Below are 20962 nucleotides of genomic sequence, written 5' to 3'. Positions count from 1 at the left end.
AAGTTGCACTGGTCTGTTGTCACACTGTTGTTTTACATCATCAGACAACCCTACCTCTCCTGTGAAGAGTCAGTTGAACCCATGGCTCACACAATCCCATTTATTTCAATGAGTCTGCTCCAAGTTACTTTAATGAACCCTATCAAGCACTTTAATCATTGATTAAACTTTGAGACAAAACAGTGCAATTGGGACACACAAACAACATTTGAGTGCCTTCAAAGGCACGGCTTAGTCATGAATCTGAAGCAAAGTGCCCTGACTCCATCACAAACAATAACATAATCGGAAAAGGTTTGGTTTGGTGGTGCAATAAACAAAAATCTGCCCTTATTCCCTTATGGGGGACACAAGAGCGCTTATAGAGTCCTTTGTAGGTTCTCCATCGGTCGGAGAAAATAACAGAGGCCAACCAGAAAATATTGAGAAGCAAAGCAGCTCGTAAGCCTGATCTTTATTGAACTGTTGCAACAGGGTGCTCCCTTCACACACGAGAAGGAGGAGGACCCAGAACAAAGGTGTACCTGCCTTTTATAGACATTTTAAATTCCCTGACCTGGAGCTCAAGGCCACCCCTCCATACATCATACATACATCACAGAAGGGGTGTAACCCAAGACCCCCCCCCACAAACATCATATCTACATCACAGAAAAGGTGGTCTACAAGAGAAGTTGGAATGTTGTTTTTCCTGTCTGCCAGGTTATCTGATCATGCCTTATCTGATTGCCTTTCCTGGTAGTCTGCCCATTCCTTTGGGATGGTGATTACCCAATTCCTGCCCTCCCTCCTTGCAGAGAAAACACTTGGTCAGTTTGGGAGTCAAATTGGTTTCAGGGCGGTCTTCCTGTGCTGCTCCAGACGTGTGGTCCCCATATCTATGTACCTGCTAGATTGGTACATTTGTGGATATATATATAAGGGTAAAGGGACCCTTGACCATTAGGTCCAGTAGTGACCGACTCTGGGGTTGCAGTGCTCATCTCGCTTTATTGGCCGAGGGAGCCCGGTGTACATCTTCCGGGTCATGTGACCAGCATGACTAAGCCACTTCTGGCGAACCAGAGCAGTGCACGGAAACACCGTTTACCTTCCCGCTGGAGCGGTACCTATTTATCTACTTGCACTTTGACGTGCTTTCGAACTTCTAGGTTGGCAGGAGCATGGACCAAACAATGGATGCTCACTCCGTCACAGGGATTTGAACCGCCGACCTTCTGATCGGCAAGTCCTAGGCTCTGTGGTTTAACCCACAGCACCACCCGCGTCCCGAATATATATATATATGACCTTATTTTTTTTATTTCAGTGGTGTACCTATGGCCCCCAGTTTGAGAGTGAATTACTCAGTTTGGGAGGGCGGGGGCAGAACAGAAAATGGGGTTTGCACTAAAGCAGCACTCTACTTTGGCACCGGTTTGGAGTCAATCAGGTAAGGCTGGATTTGGGGGTATATCTATGGCCCTTGGTTGACTGTCAATCACTCAGTTTTGGGATTTCAGAAAGCAGGGTTTGTGGCACAAAATGCCATCAAACAAGCACACCACTTTGACACCAGTTTGGAGGCAACCTGACAAGGTTGGGTTTTCAGCCATTTGCTTGTGACCCTGGTTCAAGTGACAATTACCTAGCTCGGGGGGTGGGGGTGGCACAAAACGTGGGGCTTGTGGCGCAAAACAGAACAAAACTAGTGCTGAACTTTGGCATCAGTTGTGTTTTTTTTTTGCGGGGTGGGGTCTGAAATCTCAGGGTTGTTCAGTTTCACTCCTCCTTTCCCGGCCAGACACTGCTAGCTCGGATGAAGAGAGAGAGTTGGAAGGCAGCCAAGGTGAAGCTGGGCTGCAAACAGATAATATAGGATCGGAAACTCTGTCCACTGACAGTGGGGAAGGGCCAATCCAGACTCTCAGTCCTTGCACCCGGTGCTGGGAAAGGCTCAGAGAAGAGCGGAAGAGGAGGGGTAGAAAGGCGAGTGTCACTGGTTCACGGGTGATCGAAGTCCTGGCTGGGGACGCCGGGACCGGGGGCAAGATGGTGGGGTGGGAGCAGGAACGGGAGTCCAGAAGCCAGGAGGCCAAGAATCCGAGGGTCAGAGAGCCAGGAGTCAAGAAGCCAAGAGTCCAAGGGTCAGAGAGCCGGGAGTCAAGAAGCCAAGAGTCCGAGGGTCAAAGAGCCGGGAGTCAAGAAGCCAAGAGTCTGAGGGTCAGAGAGTTGGGAGTCAAGAAGCCAAGGGTCCGAGGGTCAGGAAGCGAGGAGTCATGAAGTCAGGGGTCCAAGGATCAAGAAGCGAGAAGTCATGAAGTCAGGGGTCCGAGGATCAAGAAACAAGGAGTACAGGAGCCAAATGCAACAAGGCAGGGAACGTATTGCTGTGCCAAAGAGCTGAAGGGAAATGCTGACCTTATATCCCTTCCCGGCTTTTGCCACCAGGTGCAGCGAGTTCCCAAGCAGCCCACAGCACCACCCGCATCTGTGGCATTGCATACCTGGCTACAATTTGGTGCGCCTGCTGCCGAGCTTTCAATGTGCCTAACTTCCTTCTGCCTCACCACTGCCCAATTGGTAAGCAGTGGTGATGTGTGGCATTGGAAAGTCACCTAAACCACCTCACCACTTCCTGCTGGGCACTGCTGCCAATCACACCCTGACCATATGTCTAATTTAAACCCTGATTATCATAGAATAATTGAATTGTAGATTTGGAAGGGACCCCAAGGCTCGTCTAGCGGCTAGCCCAAACCCCTCCAATGCAGGAATAACATATAAAGAACCCCTGGCAGATGCCCATTCAACCTCTGTTAAAAAAACCTCTAATGAAGGAGAGCCTGCCGCCTTCTGAGGTTGTCCATTCCATTGTCAAATGGCTCTTGCCCCCCAGAAGTTCTCTCTGATATTGAACTGATATGCCTATTCTTCCCAGTAGTGATGTATGGGAGTGAGAGCTGGACCACAAAGAAGGCTGATCACCGAAGAATTGATGCTTTTGAATTATGGTGCTGGAGGAGACTCTTGATAGTCCCATGACTGCAAGAAGATCAAACCTATCCATTCTGAAGGAAATCAGCCCTGAGTGCTCCCTGGAAGGACAGATCCTGAAGCTGAGGCTCCAATACTTTGGCCACCTCGTGAGAAGAGAAGACTCCTTGGAAAAGACCCTGATGTTGGGAAAGCTGGAGGGCATAAGGAGAAGGGGACGACAGAGGATGAGATGGCTGGGCAGTGTTCTTGAAGCTACGAACATGAGTTTGACCAAACTGCGGGAGGCAGTGGAAGACAGGAGGGCTTGGCGTGCTCTGGTCCATGGGGTCATGAAGAGTCGGACACGACTAAACGACTAAACAACAACAACAATTTTGATGGCTGGGCAGTGTTCTTGAAGCTATGAACATGAGTTTGACCAAACTGCGGGAGGCAGTGGAAGACAGGAGTGCCTGGCGTGCTCTGGTCCAAGGGGTCACGAACAGTCGGACACAACTAAACAACAACATAATTTGAATCCATTAGTTTGGGTCCTACCCTCCATAGCACTAGAAAACAAGCTTGCTCCATCTTCCTGGTGACAGCCCTTCAGATATTTGAAGATGGCTTTCATGCCATCTCTCAGACTGGCGGTCTAGACGTAGGACTCCCCAATGCAGTTGGAGGATGGGGAAGAAAGAGAGAATGTTATAAACCCTAATTAAAATGTGTATGCATCCCCCCCCACCCTCCAGTTTGGATTTAGTGCCCAGATCCTCCCATGCCAGATTGGTTCCACTCCAAATACTGGATAGGGCCCTGACTACCATAAGGAGGGACATAATAACTCTAGTAATGAGTGAGATCTGCCAGAGATTATGCGCTGTCTTCAGACATTGCTTGCAGGTTTGAAGTGTTTCCGATGTAGGTGTATGTGTGACCCAGCTGAGCCTTGATTAAAGGTCCCAAACCAGGTGTGCCTCATAGGGCATCACTCATCTCCTTTCATGTGAGAAACACCTCTGATAAGCTCAACCATCTCAGCAATTATTTGCAAGCTGCTGCAATTGTGGTTACAAGGAATCCTTTGCGGCTCTGTTTCTTTCCAGTAAAGGTGGGTGAAGAAGCAGTTGCTTCACCCAAAGTCGTAAATCAGTCTCTGTGCTGGAATAGTAAAACAGAAACACTTGTTATGAATGCCTGTTTGGGTTCCTTGCCAAGAAATGACATTACTTCCTTAATGGACTGGACAGAGATGGGATGTCTTTTTCCCCTGTGATCTGGGGCCCCCACAGACTTCTTTTTCATTGCACATTCAGGATGGTTTGTGCTCTGAACAGTATTAGGGTATTCACAAATGTTCCCAGGATTTTGTTTCACTCAGAGATTGGCTTTTGCAGGACAGAGCTAGCACAGCTAACTTTTGCTATTAGGTTTCCCCCCCCCCCAAAGGTAAAGGACCCCTGGACGGTTAAGTCCAGTCAAAGACGACTATGGGGTTGTGGTGCTCATCTCGCTTTCAGGCCGAGGGAGCCGGCGTTTGTCCACAGACAGCTTTCTGGGTCATGTGGCCAGCACTTAACCACTTCTGGCACGACAGGACACTGTGACGGACACCAGAGCGCACGGAAACACTGTTTACCTTCGCACTGCAGCGGTACTTATTTATCTACTTGCACTGGCATGCTTTCGAACTGCTAGGTTGGCAGGAGCTGGGACAGAGCAACAGGAGCTTATCCTGTTGTGGGGATTCGAACCGCTAACCTTCTGATTGGCAAGCCCAAGAGGTCAGGAAACTTACAGCAGGGGGCTCGTTCACTGTCCCTCAGACCTTGTGGAGGGCCGGGCTATATATTTTTTTTTGGGGGGGGGGAAGAACAAATTCCTGTGCCCCACAAATAACCCTGAAATGTATTTTAAATAAAAGCACACATTCTACTCATGTAAAAACACCAGGCAGGCTCCACAAATAACCCAGAGAAGCATTTTAAATAAAAGGGCACATTCTACTCATGTAAAAACACGCTGATTCCCGGACCATCCGCGGGCCGGATTTAGAAGACGATTGGGCTGGATACTGCCCCTGGGTCTTAGTTTGCCTACCCACGGTTTAGATCAAAGCGCCACCTGCGTCCCTTCAAAACTTCTGCTATTAAAACAGGGGAAAGGGTGTGTGGCAGGTTTGGAAATTATGGCCTGGGAGGAGTCAAAGGAGGCCAGTGTGGAGATACTATTGCAGGAGTATTGAAGAACATTTATGTAGCACAAGGAGGTGCAGACCACCCCGTAGGAATCCAGTAAATATCTACATTGAGAGCCCGAAACGCTTTTTGATGCTTACACCAGCAAAAGGACACCTGCAAGGGATGGCGGATCTGTGGCCCTCCAGATGTTGTTAGATTCCATGGGGTTGGCTGGGAAACTGCCATGAGTGTAAAATACTGTAGCACAACTGTAACCAGGAGTAGGAGCCTGTCATTGCATTAGGCCTGTGCTCAGACATCTGACCATAAAGAAGCTGGATCGCCGAAGAATGGATGCTTTTGAATTATGGTGCTGGAGGAGACTCTTGAGAGTCCCGTGGACTGCAAGAAGATCAAACCTATCCATTCTTAAGGAAATCAGCCCTGAGTGCTCACTGGAAGGACAGAGCCTGAAGGTGAGGCTCCAAGACTTTGGCCACCTCATGAGAAGAGAAGACTCCCTGGAAAAGACCCTGATGTTAGGAAAGATGCAGGGCACAAGGAGAAGGAGACCACAGAGGACAAGATGGTTGGACAGTGTTCTCAAAGCTACCAGCATGAGTTTGACCGAACTGTGGGAGGCGGTGGAAGACAGGAGTGCCTGGCGTGCTCTGGTCCAGGGGGTCACGAAGAGGAGGACACGACTAAATGACTAAACAACAACAACAACAGACATCTCCACTGGCTGCCGATTTGTTACCAGACCAAATTGATGGTTTTACTATTGATATATATAAAGCCCTTGACAAATTGAGGCCAGTTTAGTATGCAATGACATTGCTCCAGGAATGGGAAACATGCAACATTGCTGGAGAACAGGCTTCCATCCTCCTTGGCCATGCCGGCTAAGGGGGAGGTGGACTCCAGCAAAATCTGTAAGGCTCCAAGAATCATGGGTCTAGACACAGGCTCTGTTGCTTTATTGTAATTGCTGGACTACAACTTCCATCAGTCTTGACCAGTGTTTCCCAAAGTGGGCAAGATCGTCCCCAGCGCTGGAATTATCATGGGGTGGTAGTACAGTGGTACCTCGGGTTAAGAACTTAATTCATTCTGGAGGTCCATTCTTAACCAGAATCTCTTCTTAACCTGAAGCACCACTTTAGCTAATGGGGCCTCCCGCTGCCGCTGTGCCACCAGAGCACAATTTCTGTTCTCATCCTGAAGCAAAGTTCTTAACCTGAAGCACTATTTCTTCGTTGAAGTGTATGAAATGTACAGTGGTACCTCGGGTTACATACGCTTCAGGTTACAGACCCCACTAACCCAGAAATAGTGCTTCAGGTTAAAAACTTTGCTTCAGGTTGAGAAAAGAAATTGTTTTCTGGTGGCGCGGCGGCAGCAGGAAGCCCCATTAGCTAAAGTGGTGCTTCAGGTTAAGAACATTTTCAGGTTAAGAACGGACCTCCGGAATGAATTAAGTACTTAACCCGAGGTAGCACTGTATTTCTGGGTTAGCGGAGTCTGTAACCTGAAGCGTATGTAACCTGAAGTGTATGTAACACGAGGTACCACTGTAGTGTTGGGTGGAATTGGAAGGGCATTGGATTAAAAAAAGGGGGGCAGGGGAAGCATAAAGAACGAAGAGAAGAGATTTTTGAAAAAACCATTTGTACAGGTTTCATCTGTTGTGTAATTGTGCTTACAAACAAGTCGGTTGCCGTTGTGGGATGGCAACAACATCTCCTGTGGATCCGGCCATTGTGCTAGAAGCAGGGGTTTTTCCTGGGGTTCAACAAACTCTTTCCAGCTTCACCCAGGCCTGGGAAATAGATCTCAGCTTGCCTGCTTCCAGTGGCGTAGCGTGGGGGGTGCAGGGGGGCCCGGCCGCACCGGGCGCAACATCTGGGGGTTAGGGTTAGGGGGCGCAAATCCACGGGTTAGGGGGCACAAATTACTTGCCTTGCCCCGGGTGCTGACAACCCACGCTACGCCACTGCCTGCTTCTTTGGCTGATGGCAGGTGGGCCTAAGCACCAGTTGCACCCCTGGAACTGATTGGACTGAGCCAGGGGGACACTGAGTATTTTTTTTTCCTTCATAAGGGGACAATCGCACCAAAAATTATTAAAAGAATGGGGATGTGCTAAAGAGTATATGAAAAAAACATTGTTCTGGAGTAAGCATATCGGTATGTGACGGATGAAGTTTCACAGGGTTAAAGAAAGAGAAAAATGGTGCAAACAGTATAAAGATAGAGGTAATCTACATTAGACACAACAATTTAGAAAGAGTAAAAATTTTGAGTGAGAGCTGGAGCATAAAGAAGGCTGATCGCCAAAGAATGGATGCTTTTGAATTCTGGTGCTGGAGGAGACTCTTGAGAGTCCCATGGACTGCAAGAAGATCCAACCTCTCCATTCTGAAGGAAATCAGCCCTGAGTGCTCACTGGAAGGACAAATCCTGAAGCCGAGGCTCCAAGACTTTGGCCACCTCATGAGAAGAGATGACTCCCTGGAAAAGACCCTGATGTTGGGAAAGATGGAGGGCACAAGGACAAGGGGACGACAGAGGACGAGATGGTGGGACAGTGTTCTTAAAGCCACGAACATGATTTGACCAAACTGCGGGAGGCAGTGGAAGACAGGAGTGCCTGGCGTGCTGTGGTCCATGGGGTCATGAAGAGTCGGACATAACTAAACGACTAAACAACAACAACAACAACAATTTTGAGGTCTTAGAACAAAGGAAGGAAGTCCATATGTGTATATGTACGTAATGATTAGAATGATGATATGGTTTTATTTGTAGATGTGTGTTTTTGTTTTTTGTTTGTTTCTTTATGTTTTTTCCTCTTTCGTCCCCCCCCCCGTTTGTACTGTTTTATTTTGGATTCAATGTTTGCGATTTTTGTTGTAATTTTGCATTGAAAATAGAATATTAAATAAAATATTAAAAAAAGAAAAGGGGTCAGTAGGCCAAACACATTTGGGAACCTCTTGGTCTTGCGTCTTGGCCATGCTGGCTGTGGGTGAGGGGAGTTAGGGGTCCAAATATCTAAGTACCAAGTTAATTACTCAAATTGGTTTAGCTAGGGCCGTACACTCCTGCGATCACCATATGCCTCTTCCCAGAGAGCAGCGCAGGATGGGGGTTCCAGGAAAAAGTCCTTTATCAGCACTATTCTAAGATTATGTCTGCTCGGAAGTAAGCTTAACTGGGTTCAGTGAAACCAGCACCTAATAGGATAAAGAATGTCAGCCTTCCTAAGTTATTCCTCCCCGCCTCTGCATCTTCACACACCCATGCTACCACCCTCAGGTGAAGCGATGGTGGGATGAAAAACATCTTGTGAAACAAGGAAGTGAAAATAATTAGAGAGCGCCTATTAAACAGCCGACAATTAAACAGCTGACTGTTAATTTTAGGCTCCCAGAATTGTGCAATAATTATTTCCTCTATGCGCACCAGCGAACCGTATAAAAAGGGTTGTCCCCCAATGGGTTACACCAGAAGCACCCGATCCTCTGAAACCATCTCTTCGGATCCAGTAGGAAACCAGGTAATTTCTTTCCTTTTAATGGGCAAATGGTTCTGCAAATCCTTCTCTTCTCCGCAGGTTCTTCAATATCAGGCTAACCTGATTTGATCTCTCCCCCCATGTCCAACTTTTACCCAAAATGAAATGTTGAGGGAAATTTCTGAGTTCGTCCCTGGGCAAAATTCTGGAGAAATGTCATAAAGAGTGTTTCAGTTGAGCTACGGTTTGGTCTTCCGATGCTTCTCGCTGATGTCGAATGTCCCCGGGGGACATCTTCTGGAGAAAAGAGTCTGTCCAGTTAGCGTAACTGATAATGTTTGGGGACTCAACTTGGCACCAAACATTTCCTAAAGAGGACCTTCTGGTGGATTTGGAGCGCACTAGGGGTGCTCCTGCCTACCTAGCAGTTTGAAAGCACATCAAAGTGCAAGTAGATAAATAGGTACCGCTCTGGCGGGAAGGTAAATGGTGTTTCCGTGCGCTGCTCTGGTTCGCCAGAAGCGGCTTAGTCCTGCTGGCCACATGACCCGGAAGCTGTACGCTGGCTCCCTCCCTCGGCCAATAAAGCGAGATGAGCGCCGCAACCCCAGAGTCGGCCACGACTGGACCTAATGGTCAGGGGTCCCTTTACCTTTAGGGGAATATAGGGAGCTGCCCTCTTGAGATTCAGACTGCAGGCGCATCTAAGTTCAAGTCGTGCCAGCACTGAATGACAGCAGCTCTCCTGGGTTTAATTGAAAGAACACAGATAAAATATAGAAGGTTAATATATATAAAAAAGATAATAGGCTAAAAAAAAAGCTATAACAGAAATGTAGGTTTGGATCATAGGACCAGGGTCTTTTTTAATATCCATTTTCACTCTGCCCACCCCTTTCTCTGAAAGTAACACATAGTGTCTTCTTCTTCCTTGGTGATCCCTTGTAGCTGAGTAAGATTGTCTTCCATAAACCCGGTTTTAACAGTGAGTCCGTAAGGGACTGTGGAAGCCAATTCTGGACCCACACGTCCTTCCACAGTGGCTTCCCAGCAGGAGTTGATCCCGGTGAGGGTTTGCCAAGCATGCCTTCCTCTTAGCACGTTTCTCCCTTGCGTCCTGAGTTTGAGTGTCTTCAAAGCCCATGACACCTTTGGTAAAGGCTGTTCTCCAACTGGAGCGCTCACAGGCCAGTGTTTCCCAGTTGTTGGTGTTTATACCACATTTTTTTAGATTTGCCTTGAAAGAGTCTTTAAACCACTTTTGTTGACCACCAGCATTACGCTTTCCATTTTTAAGTTTGGAATAGAGTAGTTAACACATAGTGCATTGCATTCTGGGTAACTTCTTGGAAGCCACATGGCCGTGGTGGGTTGGGACCAGAGGGAAAATTGAGGCTGGGGGCTGGAAGCTCAGGGTGGATAGGGGGGGGGAGAGGAAAAGGTGGGTGAAGCAACAGGTGCAAATATTACCTTTATGCAGTAGTCTAGTATCTACTCAAACAATCCCTCTCTGTCCTCTATCCCAGTGTTTCCCAAACGTTTTTGGGCAACGGCACACCTGCTTACTGAAAAAAAATCTCGCGGCACACCACCATTAAAGCCCCGCCCCGTGACGTCAGCGCGCAGCGTCACGCCGGGAGGGACGCACAAAAGTGAAAGTTTTTCCCCTCCCCCTTGCCGGGGAACCTCCAAGCTTTGGGCAGGCAGGCAGGCAGAGCTGGGAAGGGGGTTTCCAGGGGACACGGCAGCTCCTCAAAAGGCTTCTCTCAGCTGCGCTCAATCCTCCTCGGAGAGGATTTCCCCTCCGGTCCCATGCCTTCGTTTGGGGCATCGCTCCGGCTGCTCCCTCTCCCGCCGCGCAGGAGCGATGCCTCTCTCTGGCTCTCCCTCCGCGCAGGCTGAGGGAGGGAGGGAGGTGCGCGTGTGACCCGTCTCTGCTGGGAGACCAAACCCAGCGAGGCAGAGTCGCACGGAGGCGCCCAGGCAGCGCTGCCGGCTGCGAGGAGGAGCGCCAGGCAGCAGCAGGAGGCGCGGCCTCTCCTCGCCGCCGCCGCCCCGCCTCTCGCCGCCCGACTCGCCCGCCTCCCTCCAGGCATCTCGCGGCACACCAGCCGATGTCTCACGGCACACTCGTGTGCCGCGGAACACCGGTTGGGAAACACTGCTCTATCCAGGCATGCAAGAGGCATGACCAGAGTTGAAAGACACATTTCACACATACCAAAAAAAGGTTTGGGACGTGATGCAGGGCTTTGTGAGGGATGCAGAGAAGAGGCATGGCTGCCAAGAGGGGTGTTTGATCTAATAATAATAATAATAATAATAATAATAATAATAATAATAATAATGGTAAGTGTTCTGAGGGCAGATAGAGAACCTTCAATGGCTGCATTCGACCCCTTGGCCTGAGGTTCCCTACATCTGCTTTAACCCAATTTTGCTTATTATATCCGCTCTTCCAAAAACCTTATTCTTGGTAATAGACCTCATAATTGTAATAAACTCTATGCAATAGATAGAACACAGTAGAAAAGGTTTGAGTGAAAACACTGCGGAAATCAGGGGTGGGAAGTCAATTTATGAAACGATGTAGCTGTTTGGTACGAAGATGATTGTGAAAACATTTGAAAAAGTTAATAACAAAATTATACTGCAATAACCTTGTTTCAGATCTTTCCCAACCAGCTTCAAGATGTCTCTGCTGAATGACGGTATCTTGATGGAGGACTTCTATGACCCAGAAATGGAAGGCCTGGACTCCTTCTATCAGTATCCGTACTGCTACCGACCCCGCCAGCGTAGCTGCTACTACCCTAGGGGTTATGGCTATGGTTATGGTTATGGCGGCGGCTATGGTTCCAAGTGGCGTCCTGGCTACACTTGGCAATATCCACAGTACTGCCCCCCACAGTATTATGGCCCCGGTCGCTGGCCATGTTACTACCCTGGCAAGAGGTGGCCGTGTTAATTCCAGATGCAACGTTGATGACCCAGGAATGAAGAGGCAGGATTCTGACCCGCAGCTGAATGAACGGACACAGTAGTCAGAACTGCTGAGACCTCCAGAGGCCCTACTGTTCAGCCAGTGGGATTTGTGAGGTCTCCGCACTTCTTTTAATGCTTCAGGTTTGGACTTTATTCCTTTGGTTCCCCCTGTTTCCTGGCGCCTTGTATCCCAGCCGTTGGTGCTATGCTAGGACTCTCTACCAAATTGTGTTTCAGCAGCGCTTGGCTGAAGGAGGCTCATCGCATAATAGCAACCAACTCTGCTTTTTTGTTGTCGCCCCGATCCACGATGATGTATATCAGCTTTCCAAGAAACAAGATGTTTCATATCTCTGTTACTGCTGCATGTTTTTCAACTGCAACAGGCCATTTCCACTGGCTCCTTCCTTTATATCCTCAATAAAAATTTCAGCATCTCATAGAGCAAAATGGTTTTGTCTACTTCAGTATTCAGTATTCAGTGGTGGGCCTCTGGATGTGGTTGGAGTCCACCTCACAGCAGCCTCACCCAAGATGGCCAATGGTCAGAGGTGGTGAGGGTTGATATCCCACAACTTCTGCTGGGCACCATGTAAACTGTCCTTGCTCTTTGACAAGGGAACCTGTGCTAAAGACAACTGGTTGATTACCAAAATCATTTCTAGATACATTCTGGGGATCAGGGGTAGGCAATAGTAGTAGTAGTAGTAATTAACAATAATAATATTTATACCCCATCCATCTGGCTGGGTTTCCCAAGCTACTCTGGGTGACTTTCAGCACATATGAAAATATAATAAAATGTCAAACGTAAAAAAAATCCCAGTACAGGGATGCCTTGTCTGGTAATATTCAATTTTCATCCTCCTGGATGAAATAACAATATATTATACCCCGCCCATCTGGCTGAGTTTCCCCAGCCACTCTGGGCAGCTCCCAACAGAACATTAAAAGCATGATAAAACACTAAACATCGCAAACTTCCCTAAACAGGACTGCCTTCAGATGTCTTCTAAAAGTCAGATAGTTGTTTATTTCCTACACAGCTGATGGGAGGGCGTTCCACAGGGAGGGCGCCATCACTGAGAAGGCCCTCTGCCTGGTTGCCTGTAATCTCACTTCTCGCAGTAAGGGAACCACCAGAAGGCCCTCAGCGCTGGACCTCAGTGTCTGGGCTGAACGATGGGGATGGAGACACTCCTTCAGGTATACTGGGCTGAAGCCCTTTAGGGCTTTAAAGGTCAGCAGCAACACTTTGAATTGTGCTTGGAAACGTACTGGGAGACAATGTAGGTCTTTCAGGACCGGTGTTATATGGTTTCGGCGGCCGGTCCCAGTCACCAGTCTAGCTGCTGCATTCTGGATTCATTGCAGTTTCTGAGTCACCTTCAAAGGTAGCCCCATGCAGAGCGCATTGTAGTAGTCCAAGCAGGAGATAACCAGAGCATGTACCACTCTGGTGAGACAGTCCGTGGGCAGGGAGGGTCTCAACCTGCATACTAGATGGAGCTGGTAGACAGCTGCCCTGGACCTGCGCCTCCATGGACAGCTGTGAGTCCAAAATGACTCCCAGGCTGGAGACCTGGTCCTTCAGGGGCACAGTTATCCACCCAGGATGGGCTGCCACCGACCCATATGTATCTTAAATAGTTCTGGAAGGAGCTTGTCCTCGCCTGGTGCTTTATTTAATTTCAGACTTTTGATAAGAGTTTTTATTCCCATGGGGGATTCCGCTTGCCCTCATGGTAAATTTCACCAATCATTGGTCATCTCAGCAACTACTGGCTGCCTGGCCTACTCTCCAAGTAGTTTTACAAAGTGATCCACCCAACGTTGTGTCATTATGGTGGCATCTAAGGTTGATGTCGTGTTGTGCATGCCCCAGGACACCAGTTCCCAAAATTTATCCTCCCTTTGCTCAGACACCACTAGCATCAGCTACTGCCACTGTCTTCTCACTAAAGGAACTTAAGAAACTTAAGGAACTTCTTCTATACTGCTCTGACTCTACTCATGTTTATCTTGTTAATTTCAAAGGGTTTACCCCCTGAAAAGTCCTGATAGCCCTTAACAGGCACTTTCTACACTGCCCGTAGAACCAGACGTTCTGGTTCTCCTGTATTCCCTTGGCAGCATTTGAATTGATCAGATGAGGTCTGGTAACTGTAGTAATATGCATGTAGTCCACCAGCAGATTGGACAAATCGCTTATGAAATAGTGTTGCAATCTTATCCTTTGAACACCTGCCAGGATCCTGTGTATCTTATCGTTCATGTTCAGAGACCGTTTCACTCTCGTCACACCCAGGGATTGACAAGGAAATAGGCTAAAGTAGCCGCTGAAAACAGGGAGTGGTCACTTTCTGTTCTTACCGGTGTATCAATTGTTTTTGCCAAGCTGAAAAGTGATGCCGACACAACAAAGTAGTCTATGACGCTTCCGCCCTTATTTTGTAAAAAGGTAAGCTGGCAGTTAGAAGAGTCAGCTGGACTCCCATTTAATATATATATATTTGTTGTTGTTTAGTCATTTAGTCGTGTCCGACTCTTCGTGACCCCATGGACCAGAGCATGCCAGGCACTCCTGTCTTCCACTGCCTCCCGCAGTTTGGTCAGACTCATGTTCGTAGCTTCGAGAACACTGTCCAACCATCTCGTCCTCCGTCGTCCCCTTCTCCTTGTGCCCTCCATCTTTCCCAACATCAGGGTCTTTTCCAGGGAGTCTTCTCTTCTCATGAGGTGGCCAAAGTCTTGGAGCCTCAGCTTCAGGATCTGTCCTTCCAGGGAGCACTCAGGGCTGATTTCCTTCAGAATGGAGAGGTTTGATCTTCTTGCAGTCCATGGGACTCTCAAGAGTCTCCTCCAGCACCAGAATTCAAAAGCATCCATTCTTCGGCAATCAGCCTTCTTTATGGTCCAGCTCTCACTTCCATACATCACTACTGGGAAAACCAGAGCTTTAATTATACAGACCTTTGTTGGCAAGGTGATATCTCTGCTTTTTAAGATGCTGTCTAGGTTTGTCATTGCTTTTCTCCCAAGAAGCAGGAGTCTTTTAATTTTGTGGCTGCTGTCACCATCTGCAGTGATCATGGAGCCCAAAAAAGTAAAAATTCTCACTGCCTCCATTTCTTCCCCTTCTATTTGCCAGGAGGTGATGGGACCAGTGGCCACGATCTTTTATATATATATATAAAATTTGTGCAGGAAGACCCATTCCAGCAGTTCCAGTTCCTGATGACTGACTCTCTCATCCATAGAAGTTCATGGGAAGAGGAAGATTTCCTCCTTGCCAAGCCCCTGTCCCTGGTAGTGTAATTCCCTCTGAGCTGCCTCCAATGCAGGCATTGAAATCTGAGCAGACATTTCACAATAATCTGTTCTAGAGGTTTTGTCAGATCCAACCAAATGCTAATGCAGAAAAAATGAACCTTCTGGTACTACACTAAACTGCAATGGCAGGAAATATTTATAAAACAAGCCAAACTCTACTACAATAATTTCCCCAGCTAGATCAGATGGTCAGGGCCCTCGTTCCTCACCCCTTTGAAGACTTCTTGACTGCTGGGAGACTAAACTGGTAAATAATGATAATAATAATAATAATAATAATAATAATAATAATAATAATAATAATAATAATAATAATTTATTTATACCCCGCCCATCCGGCTGGGTTTCCGCAGACACTCTGGGTGGCACCCAACAGATTAAAAAATAGAATAAAACATCAAATATTTAAAACTTCCCTAAACAGATGCATGGGGTTAGTTTCCTGCGGCCAAGTCTCTTGTTAAGGTAAAGGTAAAGGGACCACTGGCCATTAGGTCCAGTCGTGACCGACTCTGGGGTTGCAGTGCTCATCTTGCTTTATTGGCTGAGGGAGCCAGTGTACAGCTTCCGGGTCATGTGGCCAGCATGACTAAGCCACTTCTGGCGAACCAGAGCAGCACATGGAAACACTGTTTACCTTCCCGCCGGAGCGGTACCTATTTATCTACATGCACTTTGATGTGCTTTCAAACTGCTAGGTTGGCAGGAGCAGGGACCGAGCAACGGGAGCTCACCCAGTCACGGGGATTCGAACCACCAACCTTCTGATCAGCAAGTCCTAGGCTCTGTGGTTTAACCTACAGCGCCACCCACGTCCCTCGTCAAGTTTCATAGCTAGCCCTAAAATGTCCCACATGTCCGCTAGCAGTTTGGTCTCAGATGTCATTGGTCCACTGGACTTCAGAACTGTCTCTATAGTAGTTATCACACCAGCATGGGAACATTGAAGTGGTTTCTGAACACCCAGACAGCAGTCAGAAAAAGCTGCCCAGACAGTAAAACATGGCTTGGTTACAAAATGGTAAAAGACCCTAAAATATTGGTATACAAAAAGCCCTAGTTTCAGATTCCATCCACGTCTGAAACAAAAGCGGCTGGTTAAAGCCATGCGGCTGAGCAGAAGCAACCAGTGCAGCCCTCCTCACATACTGAACCCACATATAGAGTGAGTACGACAAAAGGCTTGCTTGCCCATTTCCTCCCAAGGTGAGGGGAAGTGACATAAGCCAAGGCTGGCAGGACAGCTTACTCTATGACATTAACCCCTTGAGGCATTTATTAGACTCAAGTATGCTGGTTGTGTGAGGCTGGCTACTCTACAGATCAGAGGGTCAGACCTTCCAAGTATCTCAGTTTTTCAGGGACAGTCCTGAATTTACAGAAGCCATCCTGGTTTCTGATTTGATCCCAGAATGCCCCACTTTTCCTTAGGACAGGCATAGGCAAACTTGGCCCTTCAGATGTTTTGGGACTACAACTCCCATCATCCCTAGCTAACAGGACCAGTGGTCAGGGATGATAGGAGTTGTAGTCCCAAAACATCTGGAGGGCCGAGTTTACCTATGCCTGCCTTAAAGTAAAGGTAAAGGGACCCCTGACCATTAGGTCCAGTCGCGACCAACTCTGGGGTTGCGGCGCTCATCTCGCTTTACTAGCTGAGGGAGCCAGCGTACAGCTTCTGGGTCATGTGGCCAGCATGATTTAGCCGCTTCTGGTGAACCAGAGCAGCGCACGGAAACGTGGTTTACCTTCCCGCCGGAGTGGTACCTATTTATCTACTTGTACTTTGACGTGCTTTCGAACTGCTAGGTTGGCAGGAGCAGGGACTGAGCAACAGGAGCTCACCCCGTCCCAGGGATTCGAACTGCCGACCTTCCGATCGGCAAGTCCTAGGCTCTGTGGTTTAGACTACAGATGTCCTTATTGGAATAATGTTGGAGGGTATGGAGGATGATCCTCATGATGAGGATGTTCAGTAAAACTGCCTTGGCTGTACACGCCTGTTCCCTCCTAGAAAGGGGTGTCTGCAGCCAGTTTCAGAACTGAACCCTGTGCTTCTGCCAATCAGCTACCATCTGATGGGTGTGATTTGGAGGGAAACGGCCTTGCAGGACAATTAGGATCCCACTTGTGGCTCGAGATTGGCCTGTGAGCCAGAAACTTCCCACTGTAGCTTTTCCATGGCAGGGACGCAGCCTTTTCGCCTTTGAACCCACCCACTTAATTCCTTTGGCCTCATCCACTGCTGCTATGCAACCCCTGAGATGTTCCCATGGGCAGTTGTGCTTCCCCGGGCTGAAAAAGGGCCTCATCCTTGCGCTTTCACTGGAAGGAAACAACACTTGGCCTTGGGCTCCATGTAGATGTTTCAGAACGGGACACCTGCATGCTTATCAGCCCACACTTGTCATCTGGCGTGCGGTTGCATTCCGAATCTGTTTTCGAGCTGTCTTCAAAGGCGGCCGCTTGTAGAACACGTTGTAATGATCTAATCTTGAGGTTGCCAAAGCTGGGCGACTGCAACCGAGCCTGTCTTTTCCAATGGATAAACGATGATGATAAAATATAGCTGTTGCAATTCTCAATTAATACCTTGTGCATGCTCTCTCGGCCTGCCACACCCTCCAGCAACATGAGAAGAGAAGACCCCGATGGTCAGGCAGGTGTCTGTAGGAAATCCTCAAACTAAAAAGCAATTCTCTCCTCCTGTGGTTTCTAGCCACTGACAATGAAGGCAGAGCTTCACCCGTGAGGTTAGTAGTCATTGATACTCAGTGCCAGATTTAAAGGTAAAGGGACCCCTGACCATTAGGTCCAGTCATGACCTAATGGGGTTGTGGTGCTCATCTCGCTTTATTGGCCGAGGGAGCCGGCATACAGCTTCTGGGTCACGTGGCCAGCAGGACTAAGCCGCTTCTGGCAAACCAGAGCAGCACACGGAAACGACGTTTACCTTCCCGCTGGAGCTGTACCTATTTATCTACTTGCACTTTGACATGCTTTTGAACTGCTAGGTTGGCAGGAGCAGGGACCGAGCAACGGGAGCTCACCCCATCGTGGGATTCGAACCGCCGACCTTCTGATTGGCAAGTCCTAGGCTCTGTGGTTTAACCCACAGCACCACCCTTAGTGCCATATTTACATATAAGCTAAACAAGCTATAGTTTAGGGCCCCACTTTCTTGCCCCCCCAATATACTTCTTCTTAATTTTATTTCACTACTAATATACTTCTTCTTAAGTGTATTTCAGTTCAACAATTATTATGCTAAAATACATATTTTTATGTGCAAATGGCTTTAGATACCTATTAGGTCCATAAATTACCATATAGCATATAATCAACACACAAAATAAACAGCGACCATTTGTTGTTGACAAAGGACAGTTGGACATATAAAGGGCCCCATGACCTTCAGTAGCTTAGGGCCTCATCAAACCTAAACCCGGCCCTGTTGATACTGCTAACCTTCCCTTTCATGACTTTGTTTAATCCTCTTTTAAAGCCATCCAGGTTAGTGGTCATCAAGAGTCTCTTATGGGGACGAGTGCCATAGTTTAATGATAAGCTGTGTGAAGAAAAAACATTCTTTTATCTGTCCTGAATCTTCCCATATTCAGCTTCGTGGGATTTCCATGAGCTCTAGTGTTATGAGAAAGGGGGGAGGAGGAAGGAGAAGAAGAAGAAGAAGAAGAAGAAGAAGAAGAAGAAGAAGAAGAAGAAGAAGAGGAGGAGCATTTATATATTGCCCTATACTCAGAGGTCTCAGAGCACCGCCACCCCGCTATTCCCAGACCTGGTCTGAAGGCTGGCGGGGGGTAGAAGCAAGCTTGCTTCTCCCCATCGCCAGCCCCACAAGGTCGGGGGACAGCGAGGCAAGCCACTGCCCCACGGAAGCTAGAGAGGCTGTCCCTGAAGGCAGAAGAGGGAGACGGAGTGCTCCGTCACCCTCTTCTACCTTGGGGATGGCTGCGCAAACCTGGGAGGGAAATAAATTTTTTCCCCTTGATTCCCCCCCCCAAAAAAAACTAGGTGCGTCCTATGGGCTGGTGCGTCCTATAGGGCGAAAAATACGGTAATCCGTTCCCAAAGTCCGTTCCAAAATCAAAGCGTTCCAAAACCAAGGCATGCTTTCCTATAGAAAGTAATGCAAAATGGACTAATCCATTCCAGACTTTTAAAAACAACCCCTAAAATAACAGGTAGGTAGCTGTGTTGGTCTGCCGGAGTCAAAACAAAATAAAAAAAGAAAGCTCATACACAAAAGCTCATACCAATAACAAAATTATTTAGTCTCTAAAGTGCTACTGGAAGGAATATTTTTTATTCCCCCCCCATAGCAATTTAACATGAATTTTACCATCTAACGAGACCATTGATTCATAAAATGAAAGCAATAATCAATATTCTGTACTATAAAATAAACAAGACAGTATTGTAGATGATAAAAATTAAAATTATTTTTTTCCTTACTTGCACTGATGATATTCATTGTTTGGATGGAGCGCTTTTATCCATTTCCGCAATCACACAATCAATCAGTCATAAAATGAAAAACAAGCCACAGACACAAAAATGAAAAAGCCACACAAACAAAAACACAAAGAAATAGCAAAAACAAAAGCACCAAATATCACCTCAGAGCACTGCAATCAGAAATGGAGGGCTTTCATTACGATGGGGGTAGGGGACTTAAATTTGCTGCTTAAGGGTAAAACGGAAGGAAGAAATCCTTAATTGCTATGCGGGGGACTCAAATTTGCTGCGCAACAGTAAAAATGGAAGCTCAGGAGCACATTTGGTTTCCAAGGCAAAGTTCAAAAACTGGAACATCTACTTCCGGGTTTACAGCATTCAGGTTCCTAGTTGTTCGGGAACTAAGCTGTTTGAAAACTGAGGTACCACTGTAATGCATTATTAAAATGTGGCACCAGAGGGCGCTGCAGAGCAACCAGGAACCAACAACAAGGGAAACTGCTGTTAGAGAGGTAATGAACAAGTGGTGGTTTTTTTGGCAGTGATGTTTTAGAACAATACCATTAATATTGTTCTAATAACGTTTAAAAGGTCATTGTAGATCCAGCCCAGAATGCTACACAGTATTCCAAATGTGGCTGCACCATAGACTTGTATAGCAACATTGTGATATTGGCAGTTTCATTTTCAATACCCTTTCCTAGTGATCCTTAGCAAGGGATTTGCCTTTTTCACTGGGTTAGTGTCTCCGTTAATCCATCCACAATGCCCTTAAAGGTAAAGGGACCCCTGACCGTTAGGTTCAGTCGCGGACGACTTTGGGGTTGCATACTCATCTCGCTCTATAGGCCGAGGGAGCCGGCGTTTGTCCACAGACAGTTTTTCCAGGTCATGTGGCCAGCAGGACTAAGTCGCTTCTGGCGAAACCAGAGCAGCGCACAGAAACGCCGTTTTCCTTCCCGCCGGAGCGGTACCTATTTATCAGTGATGGCTCCGACCTGGTGGAATGCTCTGTCCCATGAAACCAGGGCCCTGCAGGAATTAACTTCCTTCCACAGGGCCTGTAAGACAGAACTATTCCGCCTGGCTTTCAATTTTAACCTGGCCTGATCTTTTGTTCCCTTTCCTTCCCTGCCCCTCCCCTTTTTATGAAGATTGCCTGCTCTGGGATCCCACAGCTAATTCTCCCCTGGTCTCCTCGCTGGCCCAAGTGGGACTAATTTAGCCAGCTAGCCCTGGTGATCATCTGAAGCTGAGGCTCCAATACTTTGGCCACCTCATGAGAAGAGAAGACTCCCTGGAAAAGACCCTGATGCTGGGAAAGATGGAGGGCACAAGGAGAAGGGGACGACAGAGGACGAGATGTTGTCCATTCCATTGCCAAATGGCTCTTGCCCCCCAGAAGTTCTCTCTGATAATGAACTGATATGCCTATTCTTCCCAGTAGTGATGTATGGGAGTGAGAGCTGGACCACAAAGAAGGCTGATCACCGAAGAATTGATGCTT

The 20962-nt window shown here is 47.6% G+C and overlaps 1 long non-coding RNA gene and 1 pseudogene across 2 annotated transcripts in view; one reads left to right on the top strand and one right to left on the bottom strand.

Annotated features, from left to right (window-relative positions):
• The window catches only part of LOC308575098 (heat shock 70 kDa protein 1B pseudogene), a 264638-nt pseudogene that overhangs the window by 123853 nt on the left and 119823 nt on the right, over positions 1-20962 (bottom strand). The window lies entirely within an intron of this gene.
• Positions 8570-12096, top strand: LOC308575288. Its single transcript, XR_014002731.1, has 2 exons — positions 8570-8703; positions 11332-12096. It is a non-coding gene; the product is annotated as an uncharacterized lncRNA (long non-coding RNA).

This window comes from Podarcis bocagei (assembly GCF_964188305.1).
Source record: "Podarcis bocagei genome assembly, chromosome: 16".
Lineage (NCBI taxonomy): Eukaryota > Metazoa > Chordata > Lepidosauria > Squamata > Lacertidae > Podarcis > Podarcis bocagei.
Note: the sequence above shows the minus strand (reverse complement) of the source record. Positions and strands in the feature narration are given on the sequence as shown.